At 35.5% G+C, this 12,345-nt stretch overlaps 1 protein-coding gene across 1 annotated transcript in view; it reads right to left on the bottom strand.

Annotated features, from left to right (window-relative positions):
• Positions 1-817: 817 nt before the first annotated feature.
• LOC123386240 overlaps positions 818-12,345 on the bottom strand; it is a 57,162-nt gene continuing 45,634 nt past the window's right edge. The window contains exons 4-5 of the mRNA XM_045060655.1: positions 5,313-5,362; positions 818-4,089 (exon numbers count right to left, since the gene is read on the bottom strand). The gene's annotated coding sequence lies outside the window, so the exon portion shown is untranslated. The remainder of the gene's footprint in view (positions 4,090-5,312; positions 5,363-12,345) is intronic.

Raw genomic sequence — 12,345 nt, 5'->3', positions numbered from 1 at the left:
AGCTTTTGGAAGGAGATCATAGTACCTAAGGGAATATGTACAATTGAGGGATAATGAGAAGTTTGTAAAGAGGCAAATGTGTTGTTGGCTGGATGATATGCACTGAGACCTACATCCATTCTTTGTGCGGCATCATTTGGAGAATGTGATTTTGTGATGGAGACTTCCAAAGATTTCTTTATAGCTTAAAAGGTAGTTTAGAAATTGAACATGGTGCAAATTAAGAAAATACACAGCTACTGCATTGTAAATGCTATTAACCATTTTTCTATTTTAGCTCCTGGCATGAAAACATAAATATTCGAATTTTTTTTCCTTTTTTTTTTTTTTTTGGCAAAGTAGGGCATTTAATTATTTGAGTGTTCTTAGAAATCACAGTTGAGTCCAGAAACTAATTACAAAAGAGATATTCTTGACTCCATTTTTTTTTTCATATGACACTCACTGTTTGTCCCTGAACAGGTTTTACAAGCAGAAACTCTGACCATTCCGTAGGCAGGTGGCTCCTTGTGCTATTTTGGACCTTCAATCACTAGTGACACGCCTGCAATCTACAAAGTCTTGTCTCTTTTAGCTATCATCATTTGAAAGACATCTAAAAGGGCTTTTTAGTGCTTGAGAGCATTAGATTTCATTTCTTACATTCCACAATGTAAGTGGAAAAGTTGATCCACACTGACATGAATGGCTCAATTCTGCATGAACTTTTTGTTTTTCTACCAGAAATAAGCCATCCATCCTTCCATCCTGCCATCCTTCCTTCCTTCCTTCTTTCCTTCCTTCCTCCCTCTCTCCCTCCTTCCCTTCCTCCCTCTCTCCCTCCTTTCCTTCCTCCCTCTCTCCCACCTTCCCTCTGTCCCTCCCCTTCCTCCTTCCCTCCTTTTTGGGTAAGGCTCAAGTTCATCTAAAAATTGTTGACTCTTTCCAGGAGACACACAGCCCAGCAAAACTAACCCCGTATCACTGAAAATGGCATCAACCAGCAAAAGCATGGCTATTTTAATACTAGAGACACGTTTGCAGAATGACTAAACTTGCTAAGTAGCAAAATGTACAGTGTACAGAGATCAAGAAGAGTCGATCATCAACCACTCCTATTGTTTTTAAATGGACTTACTATGCTTTTAAAGGAGTATTATTTCAATAAAACAATCCACAAATAAATGCAAAACAAAAGGGCAAATGTAGAGACATATTGCAAGTAAGCTTGCATACCAAAAAGGTAAGTGCAAATTAGATTTGAATATTCATGAGTCACAAATCATTGACAGTTTGAAATAATGCAAAACAGCTTTATAAATGAGGTTAAGGCAAGGGACATCAAAGAAATGCATTGCTAAATCAATAGCAATTTGATTGTGCATATATACTTGTAAATTGTGGTTACAGTTTTTGTGACATGGGAGAAAAAATACTGTGTATCGGATGAAGAAGGAAGATACATAAATATTCCTTTTGTATGTTACATTTTTCTAATTCGTCATATAGTTGGATACCAGCCAGGTAGAAAGTGGTTGGACATTATCTCTTTCCATGACAAAGTTTCCTCTTCAAAGTTTTGGCTCTGTCTGAAGTGTCCTTGCTAAACAGAATTCAATACACAACAATTCCTTTAGAGTTGCTTCATAAAATAAAGGTTATCATCTAGCATACAGGACTGCAGCATGACTCAATTCTTAAATCCCTTCATGACAAAATAACTTCCACTGAGGAACAAATACTTTTAATGAATACTTTTCTATTTAGAAGGAAGCAAATGAATTCAAAGCATAAGAACACTTTGTAAGAAAACTTTGAAATAATTTGAGATGTAAGATATAGACAACCTTGTAATTTAAATAAACAGTTTTCACTTTGTTCAGCAAGTAACCAGTCATTAATTTGTTATTGGTTCTTTTGTACCAGTCGCTTTTGGTGTGTGTGCGTGTGCACGCATGTGCATATGTATGGAGAGGTATTTGAAATTGTAGGACTTACAATTAAAGACTTGTTTAGGGACTGACTTAAAGCAGAAATGGTTCCAATTAATTTTTGTCAGATGTGTCTATTTGGATTACTATCTGGAAGTTATGAAGTATTCCTCCAATATGCTCTCCTCTGCCAGCCTCTTTATTGTGTTCTGTCTGCTTCCTAGAATGATTGATGAAGTTAGTGACATCACGTGAAAGTAGTTGCACACAATAGCACTAATTTTGGAAGAGGCTGGGGGATTGCAGTCTGTTGAGAATATTAATCTATATTTTCTTGAGGGGCCATGCTTTAAGGCAGACATTTAGATTTGGGAGGGGACATCCAGATGTGGAATAATTAGAGAGAATTTTGCATTGTCTCCAATTCCCTGCTCGGTTAGGAAAGAAGTTAAGATGACTTCTGTGCTATTAATAATAAAGAATATCCATAACTTCCCAAAGCAATGGCCTCGGTAATTTTTAAGGTTTTTATATGAAGTCTGCAGTTATAATTTGTCAGTATCGATTCAGCTCAAGTTTAGCATTATATTATTTGTAACCATGTCTTATTTTGGTCCTATAGCTAAAAATTTCTTGACTCTCAAATGTTATTAACTCATTTGATCTTAATAAGCAAGTATTTCTGTTACTCCTTTCAGCAAGTGTTTTGTCATGATATAGTATGAGCCTATTTAAATGATCCAATTTCTTTTAAACTGTTTAGCTCTAATATTTGACCTAATGATTGCCAGCAGCAGTGGTCTACATAGACAAATACCATTTTTTTCTTTATTGTAGTTCCATTTATTGGTTCTTCTGTTTAGTCCCAACATTATTTTGGTTCCATTTGGCAATAGTTACTAAACTTTCTTGACAAGGAGGATAATTTATAATACCTACATATTTGATTATCTTAAGTCCTTCTTTCATATGTGTGTGTATATACAGTTTTAAAAATCGCTTAATCTCTAAATTAAAACATAATATGTTGGACTAGCCAAGGGAATTTAGACATTTTGTTCTCCTTCCTCACAATCTGAGACAAGAGGAAAATCATTTGTTTTTGTTTTTTTATTCTGCCTTTTTAAACTGGGGGGGATAATATGTGAATTTTTATTTCTATAACACGAAAGTGTCTGACTAGCCAATGCCATCACCAAGATGAATTTCTTTAACCATCTCCTTTGTCTAGCATCAAGAAGCTAGAGAGCCTGGTGGCTGTCATTTCTAGTAATTCAATATCAAAATGAAGGAAAGATAGAATAAGAGACTTAGCATCGATTGTGAATTACTTAACACAGACTTACTGAATTCCAATGAAGTCTTGTCTTATCATGAAAAAGAAACAGTCTCTCTGCATCCCAAATGTCAGTGTGGGAGACCCTTGGACCTCATGCTCATTTTGCTATGTAAATAGAATTAATTTTATCTCGAAAAAGTGGCAGTTAAGGCACTTCTGTTTCCTGTTCTGCCATTAACTGCTGCTAGGAACTTACGTAGGGTACTTCAAGTTCTTTGGATCTCTGTTTCCTCAATTATAGAAGAAGAGGTGGGTCTAGAAGCAGCAATTTTCAAACAGTGCTTCTGAATCCTTAGAGCCATGAGAAACCAGCAAGTCTTGATGGGGGAGGAAAGACCACCTGATGGAACTCTGGGCAAAGACTATCACTTGTTTTCTAGTTTACATACTGATCTTAGCAAAATTTAATTTGAGGAAAGGAACTCAAAAAGTTTTTAAACACTGAATTTAAAAGATAATGATTGCTAAGACTTCTTATGGTTTGCTAATTCTTTTTTTTTTATAAGTTTATTTATTTATTTTGAGAGAGCAAGTGTCAGCGGGGGAGGGGCATAGAGGGAGAGAAAGAATCCCAAGCAGGCTCTGTACTGTCAACACAGAGCCCAAAGTGGGGTTCAAACTCATGAACCGTGAGATCATGACCTGAGCCAAAATCAAGAATCAGATCCCAGCCAACTGAGCCACCCAGGCGCCCTGGTTTGCTAATTCTGATCTGCAACTTGTTTTGTTCTAAAACTATTCCAGTGAATATTGTGGTGGCAAGAATTGTCATGCTCTTGGCTTCTCCTCAAAAATAGAGGTTGTAAAAAACAAATTCCTAAAACTTTATGGAAGGGAGACCTAGAAAAGACAAAACAGAAGGTTGAATGTTAGTAAAATTTTAAATAAACTTATACCTTATGTCAAGACAACTACTTAACATGGCATTCACACCTCTCGGCTGGGTCTGCTCCTTCCCTGGGCCACGTTGCTGCACACCGTCAGGGGGCAGCAATAGATTGTAGTTTAACTGAATGATGCCCTTGAAGTTGCGCAATGCAGCACCTACATGGCTATTCTGGGGTTAGCTTCCTCATCTATCCAATAGCTGCTTCTCTCTTAGGGTCTACTTCAAGGTCTTAAGGTGGTCCACACTCTGTTACCACCTCCTGTCTTCAAGAATTAACTGCTCTGTGCTTTCAGGTCACTTTGTTTCTAACCTTTTCTGGGATACTTATAGCACTGTATTCTAGTTAATTGTATTTGGGTATCCATCTTATTTATTAGATCTTGAGCTTTTAGAAGGCAGGGGCTGGATATTAATTGTATTGGAATTCTCAATCCAGCACTACTCTTGGGATTTTGAAATACTCAAAATTGAGTGTATTTTGGAAATGTAAAGAATAGTAAACTTACAACAAATAATTCATATAATTACATTCAAATAATTTTCTTTTATATATATATAAAATATATATATAATATATATTTTTATATATTTATATATATATTTATATATTTATATATATTTATATATATTTGGAGCTATATATATATTTATTTATATATATTTATATATATATATTTGGAGATATATATATATTTGGAATATTTATATATATTTATTTTATATAAATTATATATATAATTTATGTATATATTTTATATATATAATTTATATATATAATTTATGTATATAATTTATATATATAATTTATATATACATAAAATATATATAATATATATTATAATATATAAATTATAATATTATTTATTATAATTATGAGCATTTAATTAATTAATTAATTAATGAGATGGTACATGCTGTATTATGAGCATGACCAAAGTACTTTGGAAGCTCTAAGGATTTGGGATTAATTGAAGGATTGTACACAGAATCAGTACTGGGGTTTGGGAGAGCAGTAGGATTTCAGACAAAAACACAGAATGGGACAAGGGCAAGGAAGAATACTGTAGGTGAAGGGGATTTTATGGTATGTGGCAATGATTACAAATTAGATACCAAAGTTATACAGATTCTGTAGTACTTATGGAGAAGCTGGAAAATCAGGTAGAAGACTTACTGAAATACCATACTAAGGGGTTTCAAGTTATTTCCTTGGAGAAATCGGATCTAAAGAGAACAAAAGCAGAAAAACTCTGGTTTACAAAGCTTAGTTTGGTAGTGCCATGTAAAATGATTTGAAGTGCAAACTTTGAAGACACAGAAAAGAGTTCACGCAAAAGAGAGCCTGGGGACTTTGCAAGGTGGCTTTGGGGGGATGGGGGAGGGAAGGAAGTAAGATAAACTAAAGGATAAGAAAGTTAAAATAATTTTCAAATATATTGAATAGATATGTAAGTGGCATTGTGACAAAGATCATTATACAAGCCTCCAATCTACTAATATTAGTTTTCAACATCTTTCATGCCTTCAAAATTATTGAAAATATTAGAGAAATTAATCATTAGTAATATTCATGTTTATTTTTTACTGAGGTGGCAATGCTATTCCTCAATCTGTTGTCACACTTGTCACACTTGCCATTAAGTAATCAATCCATCAAGGGTCTTACAAATCTAACAACGGATGCCTTCAATGTCTCCTTCTCCTATTTTAGTGTTCAGGCCTCGAAAACTTCTTAACAACTTGAAACACAAGTCAAAAATATCCATGCTGATAACATATACAAATTTAGGATACTCTAACTTTAGCACAAAACTAAAGTCGCCTAAAGTTTTCTTTAATAATAAGCTTGGGGCACCTGGGTGGCTCAGTCGGTTGGGCATCCGACTTTGGCTCAGGTCGTGATCTCACAGTTTGTGGGTTCAAGCCCCGTGTCGGGCTCTGTGCTGACAGCTCAGAGCCTGGAGCCTGCTTCAGATTCTGTGTCTCTTGCTCTCTCTGCCCCTCCCATGCTCATGCTCTGTCTCACTCTGTCTCTCAATAATAAAATAAATGTAAAAAAAAATTTTTTTTTAAATAGTAACAAGCTATACCTCGGTAGAGAATTTTGACTTAGCCTCTCCTTTTTTTTTTTTTTTTTTTAAATTTTTTTTTCAACTTTTATTTATTTTTGGCACAGAGAGAGACAGAGCATGAACGGGGGAGGGGCAAAGAGAGAGGGAGACACAGAATCGGAAACAGGCTCCAGGCTCTGAGCCATCAGCCCAGAGCCTGACGCGGGGCTCGAACTCCCGGACCGCGAGATCGTGACCTGGCTGAAGTCGGTCGCTTAACCGACTGCGCCACCCAGGCGCCCCATTGACTTAGCCTCTCCTAAATGTTAAATGGATGTCTCATCTAAGTTGTAAAGAGATAAGAGTCAGTGGCTTTGACAGGAGATCCTAATATGGGATGTGCCCATGTGCCTGGGGGAGATGGTCTGGAAAGAAAAAAGCAGCAGGAATATACTTGGAATTACTGTGCTACTGAGTAACAACAGAGTTGGGTTCTGCTATATACTGGTGGTAAACTGGGCTTGGAGCCCACTTAGGAAGGCAGGAGAAAAGGAAGATGACAGGGCAGGATGCCTCAGGGATCCTCTGGTCTCATCCTCTCTGTTATTTTCCAGTCCCTCCTCCACTCCCCCTTTAGGACTTGCTCATCTTCAGATCTCCAGACGAGGCTGGTGGGATGGCCAAACAATTTGAGGAATCTTTTCCTTACTACTATACTCAGACACTTAAAAATCAGTCTATCTAGACTCTGATCATATCTTTGGGTTGGGAAACCATACAAACCTTGTGGGTAAAAACAAAATTTTTTAAGCCTCCACAAAAGGATATATATAACACATTTCCTTAGAAATCCTTCCTAGGATCCAAAGTCTTTTACTATACGTTTGAAAGCATCATTTATTTTTATTTATTTGAAAGCATCATTTATTAAAGGTGCAATTTATGCGCAGAGCACTGTATACTATTTTAGTGATTATGCAGGTAAATTATTACACTCCATAAAATTTTGGTATTTTGTAATTGAATGCTAATAATACAGGCCATCTTGGTTGAATAAACATTTTTAACTGATCAAAATTGCTTATATGCATCAACTTTCTCAAACATTTTACTGTTTTTCTAAATAAATAGTCAATAATCAAATCTCTATGAAGCATTTATTTTTAAAAAGAGAGAGAAAAACAAGAGGCTGATTAACACAAAATTCAAGATGTGATTTATAGGGAAAGTGAGGGAAAGGAAGAGGTTGGAGAGAGGCTTAAGATTCCAAAGGTACTGGTACATTTCATTTCCTAAGTTCGGTACAGAACTCACGTGTCCATTCTATTTACTTAGTTATTTGTATATTTTGCATGTATGCTATAGATATTATTTTGAATTCACTTATTATTTGATAAATTATTTAAAGGAGAGAATTATAAGACATGATTCAAACAATGGTAATGAAATCATTATTTTTTAAAATGTTAGGGCTGTGGAATTAAGCAATGGACTATTTCTCTGAGTTCTCTGTTCCAATCTATCAAGTAAATAGGGTATTAAGTACTACAGGGAAAAAGGAAGGATAAAAAGACCTAAGTATGGTGCCAAGGAATTCCAGCTCTTCCAAAGACTTCTTCTAAGTGATACTGGCTGTGCAAACAGCCTATGTGAAGCACTGACTCTGTTTTACACAGGAAAAGACTACTGAAGCCTGGCAGTGAGGGTGTGGGTTTTGCACAGCCCTTCCTGGAGTTCAAATCAAAGCACAGTAATTCGGCCACATGATATCAACCAGTTGTCTTCATTTTCAAGATGGTTAATTACCACAGCATCATTTCCTTTCCAAATTCCAGATTAATATTTATTGATCAATACTAGCAAAAGACTGAGAACAGTGGAAAGCTGATATCATTCTTGACAATACTCAGCAGAGACATCAGCAGGGTCTATTTCCTCGGGAATTCACCTTAGTCGTTACTAGGCGTCTTTTTTTGTATTCTTCCTGTTCAATCTTTACTTTTCTTTTGGCAACCATATTCTCTCTGAATCATTGCAAAAAAATGCCCTAGGCTTTATGATGAAATGGGATCCTAATTCAGGCCGAATTAAAAGTAAACTCCAAGGCCTCGGTACATTCAGGATTTAGATCTCCTCATCCTGAAATGGAGTTGAATCAGTAGCCTAAAGGTGAAAGCCTCTAAAATCCTTTTACTACTCAAAGCCTATAATCACTTTGTTTTAACCAAGTACACAAGAATGGTAGAATTTCCCAGTTAACATGTCAAGAAATCTCTACCTCAGATAAGAATCGAGCTCTTTGGGTTTACTCCCCGCACAAAATACTTAACACCCAAAGGGACTGTTTTGGATGTTGTTTATTTTGATGACCAGATAGATTCCTTTGTTTTGTAAAATCCACATGCCCATTTTGCCTTCTTAGGAAATTTTTGTTCTAGTACCCTATCATTATTTGCTACCAAACTTCATATCTTTTGTTTGAAGCATCTAAAAATAAAAGTAGTTGTTTAACTAATTTTCTCTGGAGCTTAATTTGGCAATTATCAAATCACATTTGTCAATACAACAACGAAATCAGATGTGACCCAGACATCAACATTTTAAAAAGCCTCTGCAGCCTTTCCTATTATTTCAAGTTATAGTAGCTACAAGCAAAATCTTGCTTCGATCAATAAGAAACAAAAATGTACACTCCTCTGTCATTTCAAAGTCATCTATTAAAACAACTCAAATATAAAATTCAACTGTGCTGAAATACAAATAGAACAGCATAATGAGGCTTATGTTTAGAAATGCAAAGAGCATTTTGGAAGTATTTTAGGAAGAATTAATTTAATTCTAACTATTAATATTCTTCCATCATTTGATTTTCATTCTTGTACATGTGGATGCCATAAAAATGCTATTTTTAAGGTTTGTAATTGTTTTTCTCTTTTCCTTTCCTTTCCTTTCCTTTTCTTCCTCTCTCTCTATTGCACTCTCTCTCTCTCTCTCTCTCTCTCTCTCCTTCCAGGGCTGATATCTCTTGCTATATATATACTGAAACACTTTGGAGAACTAAAAATTTTTTTCTAGGACATATGAAGGCCGATGTGAATATCAAAATGATGTAGAGGACACAGGAAGAAAAACTCTTGAAATCATAATAGGTCATGTGAACTCATATTTAATTAGATTCTTGGTAAGTATGTAGCATATTATTAATGACTGCTTATTTACTCAGGAACCATGTTTGTTTTTGGCAAATTAATTTTATGCTGTGATGTGGAATAATGCTTAGCTTTCGTTAACTGTTGAAAATGCACTAACATTACTGCATCATGTGCTATGTATGCTTAATGGCCATCGCTAAGACTAGATGGAAATATGGCAAGACAGTTAATTAATAGCATTCATTTTGCCTTTAGTATTCCTTAAGTTTCCTAACACTAGAAAATACCAATAAAAGACTAAAAAATTGTTACATGTGGCTGGAACCCAAAGTTATTTTTTACATCATTGTAAGGAATACTGTGCATCTTATATATCTTGATATCCTATGTACAGAAAGTGACATCTACTGGAGAAAGCAGAAGTGAATATTTACTTTCCAAACTATTTTCCTGGTAAACTTCCAGGCAAGTTGCACTATCCTCGAGATTATCCCAAACTTCTAGAACAAAGAAAGGTTTTATTTAGCTTAGTATGGCATAAAGGCTGGCTTGTTTTGGTTATCATTTTGTCAAAGATGCCTTTCGGAGAAAAGTGGTTATGAGGGCCACACAAATGATCTCATAAGAAACACCACTGAAGACTTCTGGAAAATACAACTCCAGCACATTCCCTTAAGGGTAAAATTGGGGTTCTAAATAACTATAAACCATCAAGCAGTGGATTTGAAAAGAACTCTGTTGTAACAAATAGTCTGAAAATATGTTTGGAAAATGTGTAACTTCCTTAAATGGTCTGGAACAGGAGTTGTAAAACGAAGTATGGGATTGGAATACATAATTTCTCTCTGATGAAAAGGCATCCCCATGCTACTCTAAAACCTAATCATTTTTATTTATTCATGTTAAAAAATGTGTCTAACCCCCATGATCGAATCAAACCCCTGTTCTCACCGCATTAGGGTATATGACCAAGGTGTTTTTCACTCATGGTCAGAACTAAGAAGTGACTCAGAGTTCTGATAGAACAGACACCAGCTTCTTTCTTGTGACAATAATTCCCCAATATGTAAGTAATAATTCTTTTCTAAGGAAAACAAAAGCCTTTCCTATCTTTTTTTTAGCAACCATATAGAATATATTTATTTATTTTTAATATATGAAATTTATTGTCAAATTGGTTTCCATACAACACCCAGTGCTCATCCCAAAAGATGCCCTCTTCAATGCCCATCACCTACCCTTCCCTCCCTCCCACCCTCCCATCAACCCTCAGTTTGTTCTCAGTTTTTGAGAGTCTCTCATGCTTTGGCTCTCTCCCAATCTAACCTCATTTTTTTTTCTTCCCCTCCCCCATGGGTTTCTGTTAAGTTTCTCAGGATCCACATAAGAGTGAAAACATATGGTATCTGTTCTTTCTCTGTATAAGCCTTTCCCATCTTAATAGAAGCTACTGTAGCAGCCATTTTCAAGACTGAAAGAGTGAGGCACAGCTTTATTCAGGAGCTCACAAATACAAGACTATGACAGTGACTAGCAGCCTGTCTCTTTGGTTCTAGCATGTTACCTATATGATGGTACCAATGCTGCTTCTATATTTAGATTCCGTCATATGATACTCTGTAGTTTAATGTCAGATTTTCTACTTCTAATTATCACTGTCATTATTTTATTTTTTTTTATTTTATTTTGTTTTTGTAACAATGCTCTTGCACTCCCTCTGCTGGCCTTGCTAATTAACAAAACTAGGGCCAAAGTAGTCCTGGTGTGTATCTGTGATACCAGTCGATGGGCTGGTAAAACCGACACTGTTTTTTGTTGGAACCCAAAAAGTCAGTCATGTTGCCTGCCCTTCATCTGAAACAAAGAGGGCAAAAGAACGTTTATTTGTAGATGATGAAAACAAAACAGGGTTATTTTTATACATTTAACAGAGAATCTAATGAAATGGAATAAATGTACAAACCTTAAAAATGTGTCAACCTTTGCTAATTAAAAAAAAAAGTTACCCTTTTTCTATTAAAATGTATATGTACTTGGTAAAGGGTGTATTTTACTACGAGGTGTATCAATTTTGTATCTCTGTGTTTACACACTGGACAATTAAATGAAAGGCTGCCTGGCTCTGTTGGTAAGACTCTGAACCCCGATTAGATATATAGCTGTTCAATGGATCTGCTTCCCACATCCTAGAGTTCCATTATGGAGTTACAAAGAGAATGACAGCACTTGGCAAATCCCAGGCCTAATCATAGCACAGAGAGTGACTTTTGGAAGGTACATTACCAAGCAATTAGGACCCATTTAATAAATTACCCCTTATGGAACACTTTGAACCCTAGTGGTCTGAAGAGGTTAATGCACCTCTCATAACTGAATGTTACTCACTTTCCAGGGGTAACTTCAAGGCCACAGTTAATCCAAACCTTCTTCTCATCAATGGCCTCTTACTCTTGAGCCACTACTGTAGTCTGGCATCAGTAAGCCCATATACTTGCATTGCCCCCTGTGCATTTCACATGCTCCATTTTCTTACAGCTGAATCCAATGGGCAGGGTGTTCACGAGGCCAAATGACTTTGTGCTGCACATTAACTTCCTTTGGCTTTCATGCTCCTTATTTGAAGTCTTTCTGTTTTTCTTATTTATAGAGAGTTTTAACTTCTGGGTTTAGTTTAAATGTGACGTCTGATGTAATTTACTTTCCTCCAAAATTGTTGAGTAGCAACCACATTTTAAATGAATCCAATACACAAAATTAGGTTTCAGGATATTATTAAATTTGGAAAAAACCCACAGTAGATATGTATTTGTAAACTGGAATCTTAACTATGGCTAGACACTAAAAACACTAAAAAACACTTAAAATATAACTGTAAGGGAGAAAAAGCTTTGATGCTAGAATATAATTAGACTTTTAAAGTTTTTATTTCAATTTTTAAAAATACATTCAACTTGGGTTTTTGGAAAGAAAATGCTGATGAAACACTAGGCACATTTATTTAAAA

The sequence above is a fragment of the Felis catus genome, chromosome B3, assembly GCF_018350175.1.
Source record: "Felis catus isolate Fca126 chromosome B3, F.catus_Fca126_mat1.0, whole genome shotgun sequence".
Lineage (NCBI taxonomy): Eukaryota > Metazoa > Chordata > Mammalia > Carnivora > Felidae > Felis > Felis catus.
The sequence above is the reverse complement of the archived record's forward strand: the minus strand, read 5'-3'. Positions and strand labels throughout refer to the sequence as shown.